This window comes from Amphiprion ocellaris, chromosome 4 (genome assembly GCF_022539595.1).
Source record: "Amphiprion ocellaris isolate individual 3 ecotype Okinawa chromosome 4, ASM2253959v1, whole genome shotgun sequence".
In the NCBI taxonomy this organism is placed as follows: domain Eukaryota; kingdom Metazoa; phylum Chordata; class Actinopteri; family Pomacentridae; genus Amphiprion; species Amphiprion ocellaris.
This window is the reverse complement of record NC_072769.1, coordinates 9,603,743-9,621,377: the sequence shown is the minus strand read 5'-3', so window position 1 is coordinate 9,621,377 and position 17,635 is coordinate 9,603,743. Positions and strand designations below refer to the sequence as shown.

General features: G+C 38.2%; 1 protein-coding gene across 2 annotated transcripts in view; it reads left to right on the top strand.

Moving 5' to 3' along the window:
* LOC111574999 (zeta-sarcoglycan) overlaps window positions 1-17,635 on the top strand; it is a 356,768-nt gene that overhangs the window by 97,221 nt on the left and 241,912 nt on the right. The window contains exon 2 of one of the 2 annotated variants that reach the window (XM_055010306.1): window positions 13,839-13,936. The exons of the other annotated variant lie outside the window; for it this stretch is intronic. The gene's annotated coding sequence lies outside the window, so the exon portion shown is untranslated. The remainder of the gene's footprint in view (window positions 1-13,838; window positions 13,937-17,635) is intronic. 2 annotated transcript variants of the gene reach the window in all.

The window sequence follows — 17,635 nt, the reverse complement described above, 5'->3', positions numbered from 1 at the left end:
CCATAGTGACTACATAAAACCTGTTTATGAGCCCTGTAAACTTACTTGAAAATAACAGTGGCGGATGATGGAGAAGGTTTCTGTCTGCATATGAATGGATGGTGGGTTCATTGTGCATATGTGGGAAACAGAAGGGGACTTTATTTGTTTGCGCCTGTGAACAGTTACATGCGGTTTTGTGTGTTGAAGATTGTCTTTGTTTACGTGTGTGGCTGTGTGAGACTTTAAAATTAAAAAGAGGTCCGTGTGCTTACGCGTGTATGTGTGTGTGTCTGTGTGTAGATAAGCATGAAACAAGCAATAAAATCTGGGTCTCTGCTACTACTTCTCTACTTCCCCCACTTGCAAGCAAAATGGGGAATGATGCATGTCTTTGCCAAATGGAAAGAAATCTTTCTGAAACCAGGCTCAGTAATGCATTCATGATGCACAATTGTAACTTTGACTGAAAATGATTTCATATATGGGAAGTGAGTCATATATGTGGTGTATATTACGTACTACTCTTTTGATTGTTGGTGGTCTATGCCAGACAAAATAGAGAAAACTGGCTGTGTTCGCCTTCCAAGGCTGTTTCCCAAGCTGCTGCTATTGGATAAGCTTGACCCTGGCCTCTGTGGAGGTGGGCCTTCAAAAAACCGAGTAAATAGAGTTTGTAGTTTGAAGTAGAGCTTGGATCTTGAAACTCCTCCAATTGTAGGCGAATAAACAGGGAGATTTTAGTGCAGGCGATATGGAGCTCAGTAAGATATACTCCATATATTTCCTGTTTTCTAATTGTAGAAAGCTCAGTGAAGGTCACTGAGCTTGCCCTTTAAATAATGTGATGCAGGGCTAGTGCATCAAAATAGGAAAATCATTGCACTATTATAGCCACTGTCTTATTTTTTTATTCCTTCACAAAACATGGCAGGTATAAAACTAAGCAGGGCTCTCAGCTTGTTTCCAGAGGGCAGTACTGGAGCCCCTATAAAAACAGAGATGTAGGCAAATGTTATGGGGCAAAAAGAAATTAAATTACTGCACCTTTTTGGAATAATAAATGTTTAGCTTACAGTTCAAGATATTTAAGACTCGTGGGGAAATTGATTTAACTGGCAGATTACTAGAAAATCTGAAACATATGATGTACTTGGGAATATTAAGCCTATCAGAGCTCAAGAGGCACTAGTACTCTATAAATTTGATTCACACTTGGAACTGAAATGCATGCGCTGGAGATATTTTGTGTGATGCCTTCTGACACTCTCTGTTTATTATTTGTCCTATCCACACAGGCAACTCTACATTGTTTTCCAGTAATGTATGTCACGTTGCCATTCTTCTTTCACAGTTACATCAGATCAGCTATAGTCAATTCTTAGATTTCTAGTTAGGATTTCATTTCCAGTGGAGGACATAACTGTGTTTTCTCGTTTCAAGCCTCCTCTGTCCTGTTTGTGTAGCTCTTCCAAGGCATATTTTATTGATGTGAACATCCCTCATGATCGATTTGCAGGTCAGAGGCTGAAGGACAGAAGGTCAGGGTGCTCCTGGTATATCTTGAAAGTCATAACAATTAACCCTTCCCCTTTTTTCTGTTGGCTTGTAAAGCACTTTATTTGCTCCTGTTAACTGAAAAGTCTACAACATGTATTTCCTTTACCCAGAACATCTTATTATCAGTGTTTATTAATTTGTCAGCCTTTCATTCAGCAAATTATAGGCTTGAGAGGAATTTTTATAACTGTGATTAAACGCAGTGATAGCAGAGTTGAGTCGTAAAAAATTTAAGCGACTCCTCTTTTCCGCAGCAATTAAACTGCGTATGCAAACATCAGTTTGTATTCATGCAGTCCTATATTTTTGTCAGGTTTGCAAGTGTCTACTGTGGTTATGTGTGTAACGGTACCTGATCCTATGTGAGCATATGAACATCTGCACTGTATGTTAGTCTGAGTGTGTAGCTGCATCTCCACCTAAAGGGGAAGTGCTCATCAAGTCATGCATATGTAAAGGGGCTTACGAATGCTGTTGAGAACATTGCAGAGGTGTTACTAAGACATTGTGGATGATGATCTTTTAAAATCATGCCCCACTTTCTTATCACTGGCATGCCAAAGCTTAGGAACAGTTTGAAACGTATATGAGCATTTGTGTCGCCAGTGGGTGCTCCATTTTTGTTTCTATAGATGTAAACAGAAATATGAGTGGGTTAACCCTCTCCGGTTTAGGGGCATTTTCACAATTTTCACATATCTTCTTAAATTTGCCACTTGAAGGCACTTTGCATATAGCATGACGCCTGTGTGTTTGATGTCAAAATTTGCAAAATAAGAAAAAACCTCCACTCTCTGTATACTCAGGCACCCATTTGTCCAGGAACACTGTGTGGGTTACAAGGTTGAGCCTCCGTAGATCTGGCTTATTGCGGTACATCTTGTGAATAGTCGGTCTGCTTGGGGTATTGGGAGTTTGAAGGCCACATCAACACTTTGTGAGCCTTGTAATTTTTATCAAGTCATTCTGAACAGTTTTCCTAAGTATTGTTCGAGGCGCATTGTCCTGCTGTGGAAGGTCACTGCTACCAAGAAGTGAAATTGATTGTTGGGTGATATGTGTTAATGTAACATAAGTATGCCATGCCAAGACTCAAGCTTTCTTAGCGTTATGCACTTCACCTGTCAGCAGGTTTAATGTTGAAGCAGATCAGTTGCTTTTTTTGTGTGAAGTGAAGCTCCCATTTTACACAATTAAATAACTTTCACACAGGGTAAACATTTACTAACAGAAGCACAAAAGCAGCATTTAGTCAGGATGGTTTAAATTTTGTGTAAGCTGACCAATCTTAAAATGGGTCCTTTCTATTTTTGTATTCCTCTTCATAAGATAATTCAAATTTCAAAGGCTCTGAGGCTTTGTAATCCTTGTTGCTACTATTCAAAACTGCAGGAACAACTTCTGCCTCTTCATCATGCAAATGAAACACCCTCAGGCTCTGAAGGTCTGTAAATCTTTGTCACTAGCATCCAAAACTGCAGGGACAACCTCTGCAGCTGTAAACATCTTCACCATTTTTCACCTGACAACATTTTAGTTCCACATAAAATGTTGACGGACACACAGATCTGCCAATTACATGTGGAAAAGGCAGCTAGCATGTGTTTCAAGCTCTCTTCTCAGCCTTCAACTCTGTTGGCTGTGAGTCATGTGATCGCCGAGAAGTGTGGAGACTCTACACATCTCGATGACATTTGAACCATATTTCTACTTTGTCTGAATGCATGAATGTCGCCACAGTCATCAATGCCAGTGAATAGACTATTACTGGTTATTCAATGAGAGAGTCAGAGATAGTGGTGTATCAATGTGTTCTCTAGTGTTAGAACAGGTTAGAATGTGAGCTCTCTATATGTGTGTGTGTTTGTGTGTGTGTGTGTATGTGTGTGTGTGTGTCGTGGGCAAATTTTGTAGGCAAGGTTTGATTACCATTGTCAAGTTAATAATACCTCATCTTTCTCAGTTCAAATTTCTGTCTAGCTACAGGCAACATGACTGGGTTGGAATGAGCGTCACCCACATTTACGCATTTATGCATAAATTAAGTGAGAATCATTGTCGAGTTGCTTTAATGAAAAGCTGTTGTTTGTCATTTGAATATTCCTTTTTTTGGAGGATGGAGGTTGATTAGTCTACCTTCAAACTCTTCTTTTGTTTTCAGTATTGTCCTTTCTGAATTTGAATTTCAGAGTCTTACATATATTATTTCTATCTCCCTGTCAACAAAACAACAAACATACATGAGTCATCTGAATTATGCCTTGCATTTCTGCCATGTTGTTTTCGACATCCATTCTGAGGAAGCTTTACAAAGAATTCACGTTTTCCCCAAATGTAAAACCTTTGTCCTTTATGAAAAACATCCATTGAAGTGTCTTTGACCAAAACACCAAATCCATACACTGACTAATGCAGCGTTGATCTGCAGCTGGCCTTCACCTCTGCAAAGATCAATAATGTTCCTTATTATGAAAACCAGCCATATCATGAGGGATGTCATAATACTAGACACTATTTTAGTAGTTAGTAAGCACCAATACTGATGATTAAACAAGCAAATAAAAAAGTCAAATAAATGTGTTTCAAAATCAACTCATGATGAACATTTGGAAAACATGTTGTTTCACTTTGAATTATATGTACAAATCAGGATGCTTGAGTTTGAGGCGCTCAGATAATTTTGAGGTGTTTCCCCATTTGTATACTGGCTTTTTGTTGTCTATAAGTTGTCCACAATCATCCAGCTCAAAGATTAAATAACTCCTTACACAACACACATTTTTAGCCCCCAGAAGTCTTAGTAGTCAAATTTGGGTCCCAAAGGCTGAACACTTATTCTGATGTTTAAAAAAAAAGCTTTTATTGTTAACTTAAACTACAAATCTGGTACATTGTGAAGTTTGTTTTTTGTTTGCTTTTTTTGAGTATATGTGTCTGTGTTTGTGTAAAAATCTTTTCACACAGTAACAAAAAGCAAATCCTTGCAACATAAATCGTAATATTTTTAGGGTGAAGATCTGCTTTGAGGTTAGGTAATGAATGAACATCAATAGACTGTATTCTGAAGAGATAAAAATGCTATTTTGTGTGTATATGTGCATGACGTGATATTGACTTTAAGAAATTATACTTTTTTTGACTGTAATGAATATTGTTGCTGAAGTTTTTCTGAGTTGCTTTCTTTTTTTCTGTCCCAATACAGAAGCTTCATATTCTTATTTCTATTTTTTGTCCCCAGAAACTATGTTTTTATTTCTTTTTTAATGAAGAAAACACCCACAACAGCAGCATCAAACACATCTTCTCTAGACACAGTACTTTAATGAGAAGAATCCTTTCATGATTATTTGTTTGCTCCATGTACATGTATTTTTGGCTAGAGTTGTGGAGGTTGCTATTCAGCCTTCAGCTAGATTACACTATATGAATTAACTTTAGTTTTAGGTTAAGTTGAATAATTTAACTTAAAATCCTTACCTGGAGATACAGTACTAGTTGTCGCCTCTGCTGTTTGTGTTGTCACACAAACAGCATTTTTTTGCTTCACCATAAAATTATATAATCCCAATAACCTGATAATAAAACTTCCTTGAAAGTAATTTTACTTAAAGGAATTGGGTATTTTTTGTTGAAAAGTTTCAATTTAATGTTTCTGCAGTAAAAATCTTGCAATTACTTCAGTTTGACTTCTGTGTCAAACTGAAAATGATAATCTGAATAGCTTTAGGAACTGCAAATTCAACCTGAATTTCCTTTTCATTCTGCAATACATAATGAGTTTGTTTTGTGTGTGTGTGTGTGTGTGTGTGTGTGTGTGTGTGTGTGTGTGTGTGTGTGTGTGTGTGTGTGTGTGTGTGTGTGTGTCTATGGAAGTCATAATACTGTATTGCGTTACAGACCTCAGACAATAACACAAATTTTATTATGCACTCAAACTAAAAGAATTATATATCTTTTTTTCTTTTGAAAATCGGCTTAAGCTATGTCATATCACAGAACGAAATAACGGAACCCAAATAAGCCAATATCACAAGGAATTTAATCTTATTCTACATTTAAACTGGAACACTAAAACTTTCTCTTTTTGCAGCCTGGGGAATGAAAATGAGTTAATTCTGTCTCTCCTGAGCTCCACACATTTTAAATCATGCTAATACCTTTTGTCGAGTGGGTACCCATTGAGAAAAAAAATTCTCATATATCAAGGAACTACAGGCTGAATTTGATAAGAGAACGAGACAAATGATTCAAAATGTTCTGATGCCAATGAATTGAACTGCAGTGTACTTTTGGAAATAATAAAACTACAGCTTCTTTATTGGTTAACTTTTATCAAGGAGTGCATTACATTCATTCTTTAGGGACAGGAGGTCTGTAGTGTTGTCTTAATCGCTGGTTCGACAACATTCTTTGCTGATAGCATCTCTCTCTAAGTTGTTCCTGTGTGCATGGCATACCATTCTCAGAGCCATTGTGGCTTCTTCACTCCACCACTTGTGTGGGTGCAGCACTGCTAATCGATAGCCAATAAAGCCAGATCAATAGAGCTTACAGAGTAATATAGCACTCTAAATGCCTTGTCCATATCATTAATGTGAGAAAATGGAGGAACCTATTTTTCGAACACAGCTGCAACCTGAAGTTTAAGGAAGATTTATCAGTTGGGTGGTTGGACTTGCACCAATTTCAATGCCACAGTCAAGAAATCCTTTGTCTTAATACGGCACCAATGAAGGTACTGAATGAACTTGATGTGATTTGACTGTTTAAACAGGAGCATTCCTACTTTTACAGTGTAGGCGTTACATTTAGTTGTTCAGTAATGACAGCTGTCAATACAGCTTAAAAGCTCCTCCGGGTACTTGTGTTTGAGTGGAAGAAATCTCTAGCTGATAGCTACCAAGTGCAAACATTTACATTGACAACGATGACTGTCTCTGATTACACTGTACTTATTACACTGAACTCATAGTCAGTGAGCACAGAAGGAAGATATCCACTCATCTAGAGTTAAGTAATGACTGTGACAATTAAAGTCAACTGGTTAAAATCAATGCCCTCTCATGGGAGATGTCATAGTTCACTATAGCTGTCTCTGACATGGATAAAGATTTAAAGAAACAGAGGACCGTTAAAAGGAGAGACGGGATCTGAAGATGCTGGTTGCAGATTACTTTTTAAATAAAAAATTCAAAAATGTATGATGATGATGCTGATAATGTCCAAAAAGCAAATGGTTTCTTAAATGAATTTCACTTTTCCTCTAACGAATATAATCAGCATATTCCAACATGTTTTCACATCTAACATTATAATGACTGATACAGTTTGTTTGCCTGAGCATAGCTATTATAAAATACTCCTTTACATCACAGTTAACCTTTTTTCTTTTCTTTTTTCCTTTTTACTGTTCCAGTCATCCATTGGATTCCATTCATTTCCGTACAGTGTCAGAACCAGTTAACCTGCTAAAACCTGCTTAAGGTATCTGCACCAGTTACCTGCCTGAACAGTTGATCTACTTAAATTATGGATATAAATATACTTTTCACTGGGTCTTTCTAACTGTAAAAGGTGACTGTGATGCGATCAGCTGCTGAAAACAGCAATGAGCTGAGAAAGACTCCTCACTCTGTTAGATTTATTGGAACTACAGTCACACTCATCGATGTAGACTCATTCCTCTTTTTCCTCATAAACAGTCTTTGGCAGAATATAGACAGCTGTGCCAAAGCCGACTTCCCCACCGGCTTGCAGACAGCACAAAAAACCAAACAACAGCAAAGTCTTTTGCTGGCCGATTGTCAAGCCAGTTTTCAATTTAGTTAGCGACAGTTAATACAATCTGCTGTAGAGAAGCAGCAGATAATGTGTTATGTGTGATATCACAGTGGCTATGACACATGTGCGCCTACCCATGTTATCATAAATGCATGATTACAGTCAAGTTGTTAGTTTTCATCACCCGTTAGCACTCTGGTTAGTGCAAATGGTTCTGCAAACCCTGTAGCATGTTTCTGGGCTCATCTCTGACACTGATGTTTATTTGCTTTTATCTTTGGCTTTATTTAGGAGGCCTCACATATTGGAAATGATTTTTCCATCGGTCTTCCCTCTTGTTCAACCATCTGCCATTAACAGAAACTTAAGCTGTGTTTGTGCCTCGAGGACAGCACTCTATTCCTGTGCTGTGGTGTGAAGCAAATCAGATCTTATGTCGTTCCATTGCAGTGATCAAATAAATGTCTGAGTATTAACGCTGCGATAATTCTTTGATCCTGAAATTGCATATGAAGCGTCTTTAATGTACGGTTTTATGAGAAGAGAAGCATTGTTTTAAGCGCGGTGATGAATACAGATAAACACAAAGATTAACATGCCAAGACATTACTTGTAAGCTTTTTGAAACTGGTGTATTTGTTATGCACTAACTATGGACCTATTCAAAAGAATTGAGTAAAATCGTGATTAGAAAGTTTCAGACTGGTCAGAAAGGCCAGGCTTGTCATCACTGTCGCTTTAAATACATGTGCGGATTGTGTGCATTTGTGTTACCTTGTCTGTGATTCTGTCATGTCTCCCGTAGAGATATGATTGTTAGCATACTGTCGACCCACACATACACATGCAGGGACATGAGAGACTGATTCACCCGCCCACAGAGACACACTCAGCATCATGCAAAGTTGCCTATAGAGTGATGGCAGATGGTCTTTCTACTCTGCCTCTCTCGCTTTCTCTCTGTTTCTCTGCTCCTCACTCCACCAATCTCTTTCCTGTCCTTCTCCATCACAGTTTTGCTCAGTTTGTCCATCTGTTGCTGCATCGACCGCAATATACGCTTGCCCTAGCAATCCTTTTCCTCTCTTTCATTCTGTGTCTTTGTCTCTCCCCTCCTCTTTAACTCCCTCTGTCACTGCGTGCCACCCTGTCCTCCAGATTTTCCTGGCTTCCTTTTACTATCTCTCTCACCCTCTCTCTGTCTCTCTCTCTCTTGCATATGATCTGTGCTTTTGGGACTGTGTGACTGTGTGTTTCCTGTGGGAGGTTACTTGAGTTGACAAGGCCACTAGCAGTGCCTTGCCATGCCACCTTGATGCTGTGCCAGTGTGCGAGCCTGTGTGTATGTGTGTGCCCTCTGGACTAAGCAAACATCAGAAGTGTGTGTGTTTGTCTGAGTCTATGTGTGTGAGTGTAGTGTGTGTGTAATCGAGTTGACAGGGTTGGCAGCAGGCCCTTGCCACCTTGTCTGTATGCCAGTATGGCTCAGCCTTTTTCACTGTATTATTTTCAGACTGCATTTGATGAAGCTGAATGTGATATGAAGACGTATGACCTATCTATCTATCTATCTATCTATCTATCTCTCTGTCTGTCTGTCTGTCTGTCTGTCTGTCTGTCTGTCTGTCTGTTAGCTGCACCTTAGTTTACTTTTTCTTTTGCAGTCTTCTACATTATTTTGGCTAATTTCAACCCTCTCACAGTGTGAAATTACCACAATTGTTCTCAAAGCCTAAAAAAAATAAATATTGGAAAATATTGGAAAATGAGGTGTTAAATGCCAGAGCTGGTGTTCAGACTGCTGTAGTGTCAAACTACATTTTCTTTGCTCTCACAATCTGTCTCGTCACACTTTCCTAAAATGTAACACAAGGAGCGAACCAACCAAAATGGCTTGCAGCTAAGAAGAAGAGAGAAAAATAGGAAAGGAAAAGCTCTAAGGCTTCCTCTTTTCCTCTGCCACTTTATTCTCCATCAGCGTCTCACCCCTCTGCTTTTTGGTCTTTCCCTTCCTTAACTCTGCTCTTTCTCTCTCCCTCTCCTCTCTTTTCTCCCCATCTTTGTCTCCACCTTTTCCCTCCTACCTGGCATCTTCTCCCTCTATCTTCCCTGTTCACCCTTTTCATCCGTCTCCGTCTGAATCATTAATGCCTGCCATGTCATGATCTGTGTGGATGTGAGCTGCGTTCAGAATGATTATTCCTTCGTACTGTGTTCGCTTGATCTCCCACTTGCTGCTGCATACAGGCAGCACGCTTCTGACTTCTAACACAGCTTATCATCAGATATTCACTAAAAGGCTCAAATTAGCATAAAATGACATAAATGTATATGTAGTCAGTGTAGTTGCCTGCTGTCTCTGTCTTGCATTCTTCGCTGGATTTCTGCCGAATGTCATTTCATGGGTGTCCTGTACAAAGACTTAACCAATTCACTCGCTGAACAATCTAAGATGACAGTAACGACACCATATCGTCACATTTTTCAGTTTTTGTGTGTCCTTAAGCCTCTCCTCAAGTGAACCATTTTCCAGTTTTTACTGCAGCACTTTATAAAAAAAAAAAAAGATACCCCACATTCTCTGAACTGACTTTTTAAATCAAGCAGTCTCTCTTCTTTTCTTGCTCAGTTTCAGATATGGCTGCAACAGTTGCACATACAGTATCAGGTCATCTATGCACTGCTTTTATACACAAGGATACTCTACTCTTTGACAAACAAGTGCAATTAAAAAAGGAGGAATTACCACTTATGCTTTATTATGTCTTTCATTTAAAATAGAACATTAATCTCTATTAACCAGCAATCTACAATGGTAGAAAAATGTGTGTTGTGTTCCAATAGCTGCTGCCTATTTCCAATTAGCAAAATACACAGATTCATTCATTTCCAGCACTTCTTTTTCACCTATTACCTGGAATGCCAAATGCTGCTGATATTAGACTAATTAGCTGTGGCTAATTAATGTTAATTCTTAGTACCCTCCAAACAACGGACTGTTTTCTGCCAGTAGTTGTTGTTGTGTCAGTGAAAGGACAAATTACTCCCAGTTAGTGATCCAGGAATCAACCAAGTGCACTCCTGCAGCCCCCTTGTTTGAACATGGACCACCTACACAACTTCTGGTCTAAAGCTGACCAGGCAGACACTCAAACTCAAGCAGTAGTGGGCCTACAATTCACATTGCAGAGGGTAGAACTTAGCCTCTATCCTAGAGGCTGACTAATGTTGGGTGGGGCTAGTCAAAGTGGCTCACACCACCAACCCTTGGCTCCATCTGGGGGGACGTTCAGGCCTGAACAATCTGATTCATCCTCATTCAAAGTCTTACAATAAAATGCCTCTTTTGCAAATTAATTCACAAAAAAATAAATACAAACTCACAAACACTCTGCAAATGATAACAAATGTGCTGAGATACTTTTTCAACAGCCCAAGGCACTCAGGCTCAAATGTTGACAATAAATATACATCACATGAAATCATGTCAAGCAGGTACACTTTCTCCAAGAACCACCACAGAAACGGTCAAGCCTTTGTGATGACAGCATTACCTTCCCCACTACCCTAAAATCTTTGTCGTGTGGTTCAGTTGGGACAGGTGTAGATGGAGCCTGTGTAGCATCTTTAGGGCGGATGGGCAGATTTGTCTGGCATGCTTAGAGACTGTAGCTGTGGGCATGAGTAACCTGTGCTCCGCATACTACAAATGTTTTCTGATATGCAGTTACAAATGCTGCTGATTTTTAACATTATAGTCTTATGGAAGATGGCATGATGTAAGATGAGTTGGGTCATGTGCATGATTACTAACCTCCCAAAAGGCATAATGTTTGTGTGTGTTTTGTTGCCAATAAACAGCCTTTGCTTCAATTTTGCTGGGTAAACGGCACTAGAATCGTATATCCTGATAAATTTGACACCATGAGCGGTTACTAATATTAGCAAGAAGACCAGCTTGAATTTAGAAAAAATGTACTCATTGAACTCAAAATGTTTAAACTCCTTGGAGTAATAAGCTCACCATGATGTCAGAAATGTAACAGAATGATTAATTTGTGTATCACTTTACAGTGACAACCAGTTTGTGGCTTGAAGGGCATAAAATATGGTCATAGCAAAAGTTGAAGGAGACAATCTGCATGTCCTATATGTACATTGTTTCCTGTAAATCTTGCACCAAAAAGATAACAGTAAAAAAAAAAAGGCATGTACAGATGCACACACAAGAAATGTATGTTGAGATATGGTATTTTCCATGATTAGTGTCAAAAATTGGGTTTGATATAACAAAACCTTTAAATAAATGGTCATCCATAACCCTAAATAGTTGACAGCATATAGTTCCTAAATGTAATAAGTTGTTATTTCATGCAACATGTTAAATTTGCTGCAAAAATGTTTCTATTCGAATCAGCAGTGACACATATGAAAATGTGCACACACCAGAAGTTGTACAGCATGCAGAGTCAGGTTGGGCTGCAGTCTTATATAAGAGTTTAAAACATCTAAGAATCCTCTGCACTGCTCTGCCAGTGTGAGTGGCTGGGGAAGACAGAGAGAAGACTGTTAGAATTAAGGGGAAAAAAGTAGGATGTATGAGACAGAAAGGGACAGGAATAACAAAGGGACACTGATTAAGAAAAGGAGGATGGATTTAAGCAAAAATACAAAAAGACAAGATGAGGAATTATGGAGGAGGAAGTCTGGGAGAAAGTCTACATGGTATTATTTGTTACTAAAACATAAACATTTTACAGCAATAAAAACTCCCCAAAAACAACAAAAATGTGTTGCTGCTTTATTTTCCTCCCTGAATGTTGAGTACAGATTATATATTTGCCAGAAAGCAACCTTTTGGAATAGCTTAATGAAACTGGGATTTGTTGTCTTCCGAACCCCAAAATGTTCAGTCACGACATGAGGGGCTGGTTGCTAATTATATCCAAAAACTGAAAAATCCTAAGGAACATTGCCAGCAAAATGTTGAACTCCTGCCTGTTTTTGCCACAGAAAAGAAAGCAAAAGTTAATGATTATTTGGGAGTCTGCAAATGCAGTAGGTTTCCCTTTACAGCAAGCATTGCTCATCACTGAACACTGAACATCAGGTAAACTTTCCAACATCTACAAACACAATACAAATGCAGCATTCATAAAGCAAGTCATAAATTAAACAGATGGAGATTCAGGAAGGGGGAGTGGAGAAGAGAAGACAGGGGAGAGGAAGAGGGAGAAAAAGATGAGAATTAATCACACCTAAACTTGAAGAACTGCAAATGGAGAAAAAGAAAGTTTAGGAGAGAGACAAAGGGTGAGGAGGACGCTCGAGTGGAAGAACTTGTCATACAAAGAAAGGAAGATGGAAGCCAATGAGAAAGGTGGTGGAGATGAGGGTAAAAGAGGAGAAGAGGAGAAAAAAAATCAATGCAGTGGGAAAAAACGGTGTTAGAATAAGTGACAATAATATGAAAGAGTAATTTATCCTCGGTTTTATCAGTCCACTGAAGGAGAACACTACTGATGGCTTCAAATTACAAAGAATACCTTTTTCTTCTCACATTAATAAGAATTCCTTGTTTTTATCCATGCATATTTAAGTTTCTGTGTGTCTCTCAGAGTATTTTGTGCCTCTGCTTTATGTGTGACTCTTTCAAAGCAGATTGTTCGAATTCTGAAAAGTTCTGCTGAGTGATTTCACAACCGTCGGTGTCTTTTGTCAAAAAGTCAGCTGAATGCCAGTTTAATGTGTTACTTTTTGAGATGAATGAAGAATAAAATGCTTTAACTGCAGTAAAAGCTGCATATAAATATAAATAAATAAATAAATAAATATATATATATATATATTAATAAAAAAAAATATATATATATATATATATATTTATATATGGTTGGTTTTTTTTTGTTTGTTTGTTTTTCCCTGCTCTCTGGTCTTAAGGCACACTTTGTTGTCAAACTTTCTATAATCCCTTTTAGGCTGCATCTTGTCTGAGTCATGACAGCAGCTAACCAGAAACCTTGCTCTCTTTTTCTCTCCAGCTTTTTTTTTGATCCCTTCATCTCTCTCAGATTCTGTACAAACTCCACCTCATCCTCTCAGACCCCCCCACAAGCACCCCCCCCACACACACATGCTTAAATCACTTTGCTATGTCAGTTCCTTCCTATCTCACCGAGTTGACAATTAATATTTGGAAAGTTGGAGATTTTAGTTGCATTCCATGCAGAAAGCTACTTCACCTAAAACCTTTCTTCACGACCAAAGATGAAGATACACTGAAAATTAGCTGCATTCCAGCCCCACTGACTTTTAATACAGACACATGTAAGGGGAAGAAAAGAGACAGAACAGCCCTTTAGGTAGGCAGGAAGTGAGGTGATAAAGCAGACACACCTGTTATCTATGGTGCTGCTAACAAAGGAAGCATGGAAGAGACCAGAGTGAGGAGGGAGAGTTAAAAAAAAGAGGAGATCTCTGGAGGACTAATCTGGTTTGTGGTCACCTTTGCTTTAAAGGTGTGACACTTGGAAAGGAAGCAGAGTGGCTCCAAGAACCAGCTAGATTTGTGGAAGTTTCTGGGCAATGAAGAACTGCTAGCAGATCCCAGGAGCAGGTAGGACATAGCTTGTTACCACCTCTTTGGCCTGGTTGGACAATGGTAGATGTCTGTGTCTTTGTTAAACCCAGGTAAAGACAAATCTTCTTGTTTTGTTTTGTTTTGTTCTCTCTCTGCGTCTTATATATTCTCTTGGCCCAGTTTATGATGTATTTTCCCTCACACTAACCCCTTCTATCCTTTTAGCCCCTCACCAACACTCCCACACTTCTCAAAAACTGAAATGAAAAGCACTGAAACAAACTGGACAAACTGAAGTAAATTTAAATCCACAATCTAACTGAAATGAACTTAAAAGCTCTGAAATGAACTGAGATGAAGTGGAACAAACTGAAGTGAGCAGGAGTGCACTGAAATGAACTTAATTTCTTCTTTTTTGAACTGACATGATTTGGAGGCTTTTCTTTATTAAGGAGCTTCCGGATTTTGTTTATCAGTATACTAAAAACAACATTTGGTCATTATCTATTTCTGTATTTAATTCTGATTTGGGTTGCACATAACCTGATTTAAGTAATGAAATTGTAACTGCTGACTAAGATTCTTTCCTGTCTTATATGGTTGTGTAGCGAGGGAGTTAAACTATCTGGGCTATCCTTCTAATTAGTTGTGAAAATATCTTTTAAAGTGACACATGAAGAATAGCCTTCATCCTGCTCTCTGGCGCCCAACTCAATTTTACTAATTTGAATATTAGGAATACCTCCGTGCTACAAACTGAATGCCATTCTGACTGGTGTGATGGAGGAAGGGCAGTGATAAGTGTCTTCATGTTTTCACAGCTTATTTTCTACTAAGCTAATGTCCTGCATCAATGTGAATAACAGCAAGATTTTAAGGTTGCATATTATACCCCTTTTGAGGAAATTAATGAAGGTGTCACGTGTCTCCACAAAGTGTCAAAAATAGTGCGTTTCATCATGACCGTATTTTCCCTGGTTTTAGCTCTGTTGAAAACTGGTTGTTTTATTGTCTGTAGCTTTAAAAGCAGCTGAACTGCTGCTGTCCATGCCCCATTAAGGAAGAAGATTTGTGATTAAAAGTGTGGAGCAAAACAGTTGACACTGATATGAATGAGTGTGTGAGACCAGGACTTCTGATCACTTCTGACTTTTTCTCTGAGTAATAATTTAATGTGGGAATATTGGTAAATTCAGTTTGTTAGACCAAGTTGCAGTACTAAAATTAGTAGTTTAGGCGTTAGGGCAACAGCTTGGAAATGGCTTTAAAGTGATTGCTGGTTAACGTGGTCTTAATGAGCTGTGTTTCAGTCACTATTTCATACATGTCCTGTTGTCTGACAGCAAAAACAGAAAAAAAAAAGGAATTAAAAACAGCTTTGTTGGGATTTTGGCACAGGCAACATGAAAGCAAAGTAACCCACACCTAGATCCTTTTTGGTATCAGATTGTTCTGAAAGTTCCCACTGTCTTTGAATGTTCCTTTGCATTACATTTTCCATGTAACTTTTACCTGTGTACATAAAATTAAAGCTAATAGTAGCGTTAGCCATTATAGCCACCAAACATCAAGGATCTTACTATTCTTCTGGTGACATTGCCATCAAAAATGAAAGTAATTCACTTGGTGTTCCATTCCTCAGATGCTAGGAGTGCATAACAACTCTTGTGTTTGCACTTGCAGCCAACACCAGAACATTTGATGTGCTTTACTCATGGGTGAGATATTTTAGTCAGGAGAAGCAGCTCTAGAAACTAAATAAACCTGGCAGACACTGAGGCAGCTGCTCAGTCTGAGTGGCTCACCTTGGAAGCAGCAGGTAGCGAGGGGGCAGGATTATGTAAATTTTTACCTGGGCGACTACTGGGTCCTCAGTGTCAATGCAGAAACTGAATAAAACTGGCATGTACAGCTGGGAGGCCTAATCTAGTGGAGGTGGGACTAGAGGAATTGCAATGGTAAATGTCTTTCTATTTTCACAGCATTTATTTTACACTCAGTTTTTTAAGACACACAAACACAATAAGAAAAAATATTTTCACTGTATGGGATAAGATAATTTTTGATATTTCACCTTTAAAATTTGATTAGTCTACAAAATCAGACAGTCATTAACTGACAGTGGAAAAAAAGCTGCTCCATCTCCGTTTGGATGAACATTTTACTGCTGCTGGCCACGTTACTTCCATCAGCAACGGAGCAAATAGGATTGTGGCTGACCTTGGAGTGGCTCTGCTTCACAGAGATGGTAGTATACCTAAACCTCTGATGCAGTTACCAGTGACCCTTTTCTTCCTCCTCTTACTCAACACTCTCCAAAGTGCACATCTCAGTTCATATGTACTAATGCAATTGCCCAATTATTGAGATTTCTATTCATCTACTGTCACTGCTTATTCACCCTTCCGCTAGAAAGGCTAATTTATGGCTTTAGCTCCATCTCCAAGAATTACCTTCCACTTTCACTGCTGTTGCGTTTCTCCTACTTGACATTTTCACCATTTTCGTTTGTATTCAAGCTCTCTCATCATCTTTGTGTTGTGCATTTTTATGGCAGGGTACTACTCTGTGAGCTGTGGCTACTCATCCTTGCAATATGGAAGATAATGTGCAGGTTTGGAATCTTTCAGCGAGCATTAGCTTTACTTCCTCTTCAGTTCTCTTGTTTATTCATTCACCCTTCTGCTTTTGTGGCCCCTCGGATCTTTTTTTTTTTTTTTTTTTTTTAACTATCTTGCAAAGCTCTTGGCATAGAGCTTTCGTTTAATATATTGTGGTCAATTTAGTACGGAGTGCTTGAAAGCTTCGAAGTTGAATGGGTGGTTCGATGGGTGAATACAACAATTTCCAGTAGAATTTTAACGAATAATATAGACATTTTACTTCACAAAACTTTCATCCACTAATATACATTGCACTGGTTACTTTTTGTATCATATGTCAACAACTATCAAACGGACTGGATTATGACTTAAGGCACCTTTTTTTGTTTAAAATAAATAAATAAATAAATAAATAAATAAATAATTTATATATATATATATATATATATATATATATATATATATAAAAAACATGTGACCCTCTATAACAACCCCTCATACACATAAATCCACACAAGCACAATTTTTTTCTCCTTCATTTTAAGCTTTTTCATTTTTCTGATTCATTGTTCAGACGATTAACAGGGCCTTCTACAAAACTTGCCAGCGGCTGTAGACAAGGACAGAAAAAGGCTTTTATGTTTGTTTCTTGCCGTTACATTTAACAGAGGATTGGGATCAGAGCTCCAAAACAATATGTGTCACCCTTAAATCTGTTAGTACATTCTGAAGCTGTGGATTGCTAATGCTGAAGATAAAAAATCTTTTTCTTGTTTGTTTGTTTTAAAGCCGTTATTACAGTTTACGATAATCTCAGTAAACAAGTACACAAGCACAATATCAATGCAACAGAACACAGAGCTTCACCATTCTGAGAAGATTGTAGAATAATCTTGCACAAACAGGTTTCTGTGCATTTCAGCTTAATTAGGATATATTTTTCAGACTGCATAGTTTGTCGTCTTATGCTAAAGTGGATTGCATTCATTGTCATTTGTAACTAGAATGGCTTTGCACAGTACCCCGAAATTGGTGGTTTTGATATTATAGGGATAGAAATAACAAAACAGAAGAAAATTGAAAAATATGTTGTTTATTCTTCATCATGTTTTTTTGGAAACTGAGCTGCAAA